The sequence below is a fragment of the Emydura macquarii genome, unplaced genomic scaffold, assembly GCF_026122565.2.
Source record: "Emydura macquarii macquarii isolate MOO-44397 ecotype Brisbane River unplaced genomic scaffold, CSIRO-AGI_Emac_v2 contig_431, whole genome shotgun sequence".
Classification (NCBI taxonomy): domain Eukaryota; kingdom Metazoa; phylum Chordata; order Testudines; family Chelidae; genus Emydura; species Emydura macquarii.
This window is the reverse complement of record NW_027130568.1, coordinates 7,140,179-7,149,473: the sequence shown is the minus strand read 5'-3', so window position 1 is coordinate 7,149,473 and position 9,295 is coordinate 7,140,179. Positions and strand designations below refer to the sequence as shown.

Sequence of the window (9,295 nt, the reverse complement as noted above, 5' to 3'; positions counted from 1 at the left end):
ATGGTAGATGAATAAAGTAGGGCATGTTCAGTCTGGAATCAGGAGCAAATAGACTATCTGTTTAAAAAAAAAAAAAAAAGAGGGGGGGACGGGGGGGGGCGGAGGGGAGGAATTAAGGGAAACTGTTCTTTAATGGAAATCAGAGTTTAGCACCTGAATCCTTTAGGGCAGGAATTTTCAGAAGGACTTAGTCTTCTGAGTTTCATTTTAATAGTTGGTACTAATTTTTGCTAGCAAAAACTTTTCAGTGTTGCAGAGCTAAAAATCAAAGTTAATTTTTTTGCATTTGTTTACCGCGCTGGCCTGCTCCCCTGACAGCTCCAATTTTTTTTTCACCGATTGCATTATTCCTCATGATTTGCTCTTCCAATTTTAATCTGAAGTGTTGAATTTGGAGATTGTGGACCATATTGTTACCCTCTTGGCTGGCCCCTGTGCATTACTCAGATAGTGCAAAGCAGCCGGGGAGTGGTCCTAAAAGGGCAGCTGAGGTTCTTTCAGTGCTTGCTCATGTTCATCCCATTGTAGGTGTGTGCGTGCCCTCATGCACGGTTACTGGAACTTTTTTCCCTTTAGCAGTACCCGTAGGGCCAGCTTCGGTGCTCCCTGGAGTCCCACGCACATGCTGCAGTATATGAGGCACTGGCGGCCCTACGCCTCCTCAGTTCCTTCTTTCTGTCTGTGACAGTTACTGGAACTGCCTTGCAATTGCAAGTGCTCATTCCCTTTGTTCTGACCTTAATTGTTGTTTTGTTTAACTTAGTTAGGTAGATTAGGTCTTAAGTATCTTAATAATGGTAGATAGTCATCTTAAGATAGTCCCGGCTGGGACTTTGCCGTGAGCAGGGCATGTCCTGGTCACCGGGCTTCAAGCCGTGTGCATCCTGCGGGAAGGCCTTTCCACTGAACAGTCCTCATGATAAATGCCTAAAGTGCCTGGGGAAAGCTCACCGCAAGGACAAGTGTAAGATTTGTAAGGCTTTCAGGCCTCAAATTCAGAAGGACAGCGATTCGCTTGAAAGCTTTACTAATGGAGGCAGCAGCCCATCCGGCCTCCAAACCAACCTGCTCTGCTTTGGTACCAACTGTGGTATCGGTACAGAGTACACCGTTGGTACCGGCGTTCTTCCTCTCTGTCGAGGAAGAAAGAGCACAAGCAATATATGGAACTGGGTCACTCCCCCGCACCGAAGAGAGTGAGGTCGAGCATGGTGCCACACCTCAGCCACACTGTAGAGGCTCGCTCGTTGCCGCAGGAGCCCATGTCTCCAACTAGAGAGCCACCCCGACTCCTGGGGGTGAGGCGGTGTCTGCACATGCCGGCACTGTCGACACCTGAGGCGTTTGAGGTGGCATGGACCTTGTTGGCTTTGCCCACGCTCCTGCCCTGGCCTCTGCCAAGAGAGAAGGGGCAGGTGTCACAGGGGAAGCCCATATTGGGACCCACTGGTTGACTCAGGAGATCCCTGGAGCGGGGAACGAGATCTGCTACAATTAAGGTGGAGGGGTCGACTTGATGCCGCTCCCCTAGAAGTCGCTCCAGGTCGTGGTCACCAGAGCACCACGCATCGGCCGTGCAAGGAGCGAGGATCCCCTCCCGGCACCAGTCACAATCCCCAACAGCGGGTGAAGTTCATGCCAGAAGGCAGCACACGTTGGGTTCGCCTGCAGGATCCCACTCCCCAGAGGAAAGTCCTGCTCTCTGGCACCAAGGAGTTCGCCTGCACCAATGCAGTGCAGAACTCAGTCTCCATATTGGGGACCCTGGAAGTTTCCAGTCGGACCAGGCCTTTAGTCGTTTAGGTCATTTGGGGTACCATGCAAACCACTGACTGCAGACAAGGGCCATTGTTCAGTTTCCGATGATGAATTGGACCCCAGGAAGGGACCTCTGTTGGGGGCCCCCTGTCAGTGGGCAGAGATGCCACTACCTGTGCCCCTCCAGTCCTCCTCCTCTTCCCAGATGAGGCGGTTAACCAGGGACACTTGGCACTCCTGGATGATTTCAGGGCACACCAGAAACTCCTCAAAAGGGTGACTTCTGACTTGGGGTTGGAGGCGGAGAATCTGAAGGAGGTGTCAGACAGCCTCTTTAATGTCCTGGCAGTGGCTGTCCCAGCCCAGGTTGCCCTCCCTGTACATGAGGGGGTATTGAAAATAGTAAAGCCCTATGGCAGACTCCTTCATCAGTGGTCCCGACCTCTAAGGGGGCTGAGAAAAAGTACTATGTCCCAGCAAACGGGTTTGAGTACCTCTTCATCCACCCTGCACCCTGTCCCTAGTGGTAGATGCGGCCAACCAGCGGGACAGGCAGAGACAGCCCGGCTCCACGCCAAAAAACAAGCATAACAAGAAGCTGGACCTGTTCAGGAGAAAGATTTATTCAACGGCAAGCTTGCAATTCCAAATTGCCAATCAGCAGGCTCTCCTGGGCATGTACAACTTCAATCTTTGGGACTCGCTAAGGCGCTTTCTGGACGCTTTGCCCCAGAACCAAGCGCTGGACTTTAGTACCATCCTGGAGGAGGGCATCACAGTGGCCAGAGCAGTGTTACAGGCATCTTTGGATGCAGCAAACTCGGCGGGCAGAGCCATGGCCTCTGCCATCTGCATGCGCTGATGCTCATGGCTGCAGTCCTTGGGGCTGTCCGAGGAGGTCCAACAGTCCAGGACCTCCCCTTTGACGGGTCAGCCTTGTTCTCGCACCAGATGGATGTGAAGTTGCATGGTCTGAAAGACTCAAGGGCCATGCTCCGCTCCTTGAGTGTCTGTATGCCCCAGACTTCTAGGCACCAGTTCCGTCCTCAGAGCCAGCAACAGCAGTGGTACCAGCCTCAGTGATTTACGCCCTACAGTCAGAGGGATAAGAATAGGGGATCTAGGAGACGTCAGCCAACTCCGGGGTCATCCTCAGACCCCCCAGCAGGGGTTGTCTAGATGATCTGGCAATCAAAGGAGACAGTTTTGAAGGTGCGCCCGAGGGTGGCATACCAGTCTGTTCCCTGTATCCCTCCCGTCCCTTCTTGAAATGCCTAGCTCCCTTCCTGTACAAATGGGCCAAGGTCTCTTTGGACCACTGGGTCCTTGGCATAGTTTTGGTAGGATATGTCCTCCAGTTTGCTTCTATCCCTCCCAGCAACCCTCCCGCCCCAGCCCTCTGCAGGGGTCCCTCTCACAAGCAATTCTTCATTCAAGAGACACTTCTCAGCCTGGGGGCCATAGAGAGGGTTCCACTGGATGCAAGGGGAAAATGGTTTTATTTAAGGTACTTCCTCATCCCCAAAGCGAAAGAGGGTCTAAGACCTATTCTAGACTTGCGTCGTCTCAACAAATTTCTCAAGAAATTGAATTTTCACATGGTCTCCCTTGCCTCTATCATCCCCTCCCCAAATCCAGGAGACTGGTATGCTACCCTTGATCTGAAGGATGCATACTTTCACATTTCTATTTTCCCCAGCCACAGGGGGAATCGGTATCGGGTTCCCACTACCAGTTTAAAGCACTGCCCTTTTGCCTTTCCTCCGTTCCAAGGGTGTTAATGAAATGTATGGTGGTGGTGGCAGCGCTCCTGAGGTGCAGAGGGGTCCAAATTTTCCCTTACCTGGACGATTGGCTAATCAGGGGCAGGTCCAGAGCCCGGGTCCAGAACAGTGTAAATCTGACATGTGCCAGCTGCTGCCGGCTGGGCCTGCTAATAAATGAGCAGAAGTCCACATTAACCCCGGTAGAGTGAATAGAGTTCATCGGGGTGGCCCTGGATGCTTCCCAAGCCCAGAGCTTTCCTGCCCCAGCCGCAATTTGAGGTGATGTCAGCCATCATTGCTCACTTGTATCTCTGCCCGATGACAACAGCCAGGCACTGTCTGCAGTTGTTAGGCCACATGGTGGCCTGCACTTACGTGGTGAGGCCAGCTCGCCTAAGACTCAGACCACTTCAATTGTGGTTAGCCTCAGTTTATGCCCTGAACAGACATTCCCTGGACTGGGTGGTCAAGTTCCCCTCACTGGTGGCGGAGCCCCCGGGCAGTGTTGAGGGGTGTGCCGTTCGAAGAGCTAGTCCCCTCAGTTACACTGGTAGCAGACACTTTGGTCTTAGGGTGCATATCAATGAGACAGAGTTATGGGCTATTTGCCTAGCATGCGGAATGTTCCTCCACCTTATTGCAGGCAAAGTAGTGCAGGTACTGACAGACAATACAGCAGCCATGTATTACATCAACAGATGGGGGAGCCTGCTCCTCAGCCCTCTGCAAGGAGGCCATTTGTCTGTGGGACCTGGCAGTGAGGCACAATTTTCACATAATAGCCTCTCATCTCCTGGGAGTGAGGAACGACAAGGCAGACCTCCTCAGCAGGTCGTTCTTACCCCGCCATGACTGGTCACTGCATCCAAAGGTGGTCTCTATGATTTTTCCAACGGTAGGGCTATCCCAGGTGGACCTGTTCACATCAACATGGAACAAGAAATGCCAGCAGATCTGCTCCCTCCGCGGTCTGGAGGTCAGGTCGTTCTCCGATGTCTTCCTGCTGCAGTGGTTGGGGACCTCATGTATGCATTCCTGCCCACTCCTCTCCTTCACAAAGTTCTGTTGAAAATCAAGAGGGACAAAGCAAACATTATCTTAACTGTACCGCCCTGGCTGCGCCAGCACTGGTTCAGCGTGCTGCTGGACCTATCGATCGCCCCCCCGCTGGAGCTTCCGAGGTGGCATGATATCCTGTCCCAGGATCACAGTCGCTTGCTGCACCTGGACCTGGACTCCCTGCACCTCATGGCTGAGCGCAGATGAGCGAGCCTGTTAAGCGCAAGTCCAGCAAATTCTGCTGGGTAGTAGAAAACCTTCCATGCAGGTCGTATATGGAAGTGATTCACCTGTTGGGCAGAGTCCCAGGGGATCTCGCCAGGGTTGCTGCTGATACAGGCGATTCTGGAGTACTTGTTGCAACTCAAACTCCAGGGGCTAGCTATGGCCTCCCTGAAGGTCCACCTAGTGGCTATATCAGCATTCCACCAGCCTTTGGAAGGGAGATCAGTTTTCTCTCACCTCATAACGATTAGGTTTCTGAAAGGGGTGGAGAGACTATCCACAGGTCCGTGACCCGGTGCCTCTCTGGGATCTCAACCTGGTCCTTTCGCGGCTCACGGGGCCCCCCTTTGAGCCCATGGCTACATGCCCTTTACTGCTGCTGTCATGGAAGGTGGCCTTCCTGGTGGCCGTTACCTTGGCAAGGAGGGTCTCTGAGATTAGGGCACTGACCTCGGAGCCCCCTTAACTGTGTTTTACAAAGACAAGTTTCAATTGAGGCCACACACAGCTTTCCTGCCTAAGGTGGTTTCCCAACTTCATTATAACCGAGACATTTTTCTCCCCATGTTTTTTCCCAAACCACATGGTTCGGAGGAGGAGAAGAGGTGGCACACGTTAGACGGGCATTACCATACTATATCAAGTGCACAAGACCATTCCGGAGATCTACGCAACTCTTTGTCACGGTGGCTGACCAGATGAAAGGCTTACCTGCCTCAACCCAGCGCATCTCCTCGTGGATAACTTCCTGCATCAGGTTCTGCTACAAGCAAGCCTCCGGGGATGATTACGGCCCACTCAACCAGAACTCAAGACTCATCTACAGCCTTCCTAGCAAGAGTGCCTGTGCAAGACATCTGCAGGGCTGCCACCTGGTCATCTGTGCACACCTTCACATCCCACTATGCCATTGTCCAGCAGGTGCGGGATGACGCGGGCTTCAGCAGAGTGGTGCTGCAGGCAGCTCATCCATAACTCCGACCCACCTCCAAGGTGTTTCATGTGAGTCACCTACAATGGAATAGACATGAGCAATCACTTGAAGAAGAAAAGATGGTTATTTACCTTGTATCTGCTGTTCTTTGAGATGAGTTGCTCATGTCCATTCCATGACCCACCCTTGAGTCCCCGCTGCTGGAGTTGGCGGAAAGAAGGAACTGAAGGGGGCGTAGGGCCGGCAGCACCTCATATACCGCGGCATATGCATGGGACTCCAGGGGGCGCCAGTGCCAGCCCTACAGGTACTGCTAAAGGAAAAAAGTTCCAGTAACTGTACACGAGGGCGTGCGCACACCTACAAGGGAACGGACATGATCAACACATCTCGAAGTGCAGCAGTTACAAGGTAAGTTACCGTCTTTTTCCTCTTGTATATGGGAATCCTAGAGTAGCATAAAGCCAAAACAACTTGTTCTACCCTACTCCTTCCCTGGACAAATTCCATAGGAGAGGAGATGGGATGATGTGACTTGGTTACTTTTTCTCTGACATCCTTTGACTCCAGTCCTCTCTCCTGTATGAATCCCAGCAAGTACAGGCAGGACTTTGCAGAGTGTTGGGTAGTGGGGAGGAATCCATGCCTCCAAAGTCCACCCCCCCTGTTATGAGGAGGAGAGCTATGTGTGGAGGATCTCACCGTGCACAGATCCAAAGAGGCATGATCTAGTCCACTTTGCTACTACTCTCCATCTTACTCTCTTGTCCTTTCTGGAAAGGTACTCAATCTAGAGCTTTGTATGCATGGTGCTAGAGAAAACACAACTGTTCTCTGGGACATAGTCTTGAGGAATAGTAAACAGTTGGAGGTTGATTTTCTGCAGTGCTGAACTGTCTCAGCTCCCACTGAAGTCAAAAGGAGTTGAGGGTATTCAACCCTTTGCAGCATCAAACTTCTATTCCTATCTCATTTTCTTACCTTGTATATTTGGAAAGAAGAATTGTGAAGGTCACCTAATCAAGATTTTTCAGGAATCTAATATATAAGATCTTTCTCCCTGTACACTCACAGTGCTGATTATGCAGCAAACCATTAATCATTCCAGCATGCCAAAGCTTTCCTATTTGAACTTCCATCCACTTAGAATTAATTTTTTTAAAATGTTGAATAGAAGACAATGCAGTTACTAATTTATAATCTTCCATTAGAGGTTCAATAATTAAGTAGTCCTGTTAAACTCTAGGCACATCTGTGCTAACAAGAATTTTGTGATATCTAGTTGTACTTCAATATTCTGGTAATTGGAACAAAAATGGCATAGCAAAACTCTCTTAAGAAGAAGAAAGTCAGTCAGTTGAATTCACTGTACTGCCCTTTTTCCTTTCATCACATTTTCTTTCCTTGCCATTTGGCATGTTAAGATTCTCATTAAACTTCTTTTGTCCCCTACACCCATTATTTCTCCTTTTTTTTCAGTGTCATTAGTTATGATCCTATTTCCTTTATCTAAATGGAGCCTTCTGAGATTTAACTAGTTTTTCTCCAACTAGCTCAAAGGCAAAGAAAATAGAAGAGTGAGGAGTGGGACTAAGGGCCAAAGTTTTGAGAAATGCGATAGCTTAGTGCAGGAAAAACTGAAGGGGGTAAAAATACTATCATTTTCTGACTGTTATAAAATGCCCTCCTGAAGATGAGACAACCAGACAGCAGTCACTTCTTGGGCTTGACAAACAAGGCCATTGCCTTCCAGTTCACAGTATTGTCTCCTGTTCTTTGGTGTCAGGGATTAGGGTTGAAGATTATTAACTCAGTAGTCCAGTGAAAATGAATTAACGATGTATTATGGGGAGCTGTACCTTGAATTTAAAAGAATTTCAGAAGCAACCCAGCAAGAGTGAATGAGTGATGCTCATTTTCCTAGATTCCTGACATAACACATGTCACAAGACCTGGAGCAAGGCTGACTGTTTTTGAGCACTGCAGAAATAGGCCAGTCTTAAGACTCCTGAATTAACTGATCAGTTTCCTTTCATACGATATTACATTTGTTTTTCATTCCTATTATATTACACATTCAAGCTTTGAATGACCCTCTCTTTGCGTTGGTGAAACAGCCAAACCATTTTAATTCATGGGAAGTATTTGGTACTCAGTTCACAATAGAAACGTAGTGATGAATTTTCTGTTCACTGAGCACTGGTCAGACCTGTTCTTAATCCTTCATTTAACAACTAGAATTGAGAGTGTCTTCATCTTTCCCAACTTTTTTCTACAGCTAGAAAACATAAGTAGATTAGAACCATTAGTCTCCATGGACACCCAAACAATAAAATACATAATTCATCATTAGAGATTGTGCCTGCAATTATAACAGTCACTGTGTCCAGAATTAATGTTGTCCCCTGTTGTCATTTCTTTGCCTGAGCCATGTAGTTTCACTGTATTCATGTAGACAGTGTAGCCCAAAAAGCTCAAATTTGTTTTGTCTACTATGAGAAAATTGAGAAAACTCTAATGACCTCTTCCTATTTTTTAAGCATTTTCCAAGGTACACTCTAGTTTAAGGGATAGTTATCTTCCCAAAGCTATAGAAATGTAACCTAGTCAGTTCAAACAACTAATAACAAGGGCCAAATCCAGCTCTTACAAAGCACATATCTTTTGTAAGAGGCCCCCTGAGGTCATTGGATCTGAGTCTGCTGTGTTGAAACCAATCAACCACTTAGCCTGAGGTGTTGATTAGCACCATTGGAAGAGGTAGCTGCTAATTCTAGGGACTAGGCAACTAGACTAGGGACTAGGCAATTCCCATTGACTTTGTTGGACTACTCCAGGGATTTCTGTGGTGCTGTGCTTACTTAAACAGAAGTTGTAACGTATTTAATTGCTGTGGGAGCAACAGAAGTTATAACGTATTTAATTGCTGTGGGAGCACCTCCAGAATTGAATCTTGTATGCATCACTTCCTACGTGAAGCCCCACGTTCGTTTCCAGAACAAAATTAAAGTGTTTTTATCCACATCTATCAATTGTGATAACTGATAGAAAAGAACTTTTGTGACAGCACGGAACGTTTCAGTGGCTTCACAAGTAGAGAACTATGGGCCTGACCCCAAGTAATGCACAGTGTAGTTCAGAAGGGGTGTGCCTGAAGCTGCCTGTAAGTCATCTTTATGCTTTTCCCACCGAAAGTTAGAGGCTGCTTTAAATAATGCTGGAGCCCAGTGGCTGCATGAGGAGTAATAGTCAGGCACTGATAGGATACAGAGGAAATCGGATCACACCCTTTGCACCTCCCATATAATGTGTGGTTTAAGAGTAGTTATGCTGATTTTACGCCATCTGAAAATCCCTTTATACTGGGATCATCCTGTGATAAGCTATGACATTTTTAGGGTCCCAGTGTACCATTAGGACAATGCAAGTTGGCCCTAATTAAGGGGTGGGTGTAGTCCTGAATGTTTTTGGTAAATAACATAACATCTTTAAAGGCCCTGAGCTAGCAACTAAAAGAAGTAGTTAAATGTCAGTACATAATGCAACTGAATGT

The 9,295-nt window shown here is 48.3% G+C and overlaps 1 long non-coding RNA gene across 1 annotated transcript; it reads right to left on the bottom strand.

The window, feature by feature from the left end:
- Nucleotides 1-2,387: 2,387 nt before the first annotated feature.
- LOC137146250 (uncharacterized) lies at nt 2,388-4,583 on the bottom strand. The gene is made up of 3 exons (XR_010917869.1): nt 4,367-4,583; nt 3,602-3,691; nt 2,388-2,942 (listed from the first exon to the last, which is right to left on the bottom strand). It is a non-coding gene; the product is annotated as an uncharacterized lncRNA (long non-coding RNA).
- Between the last annotated feature and the right edge of the window lie 4,712 nt (nt 4,584-9,295).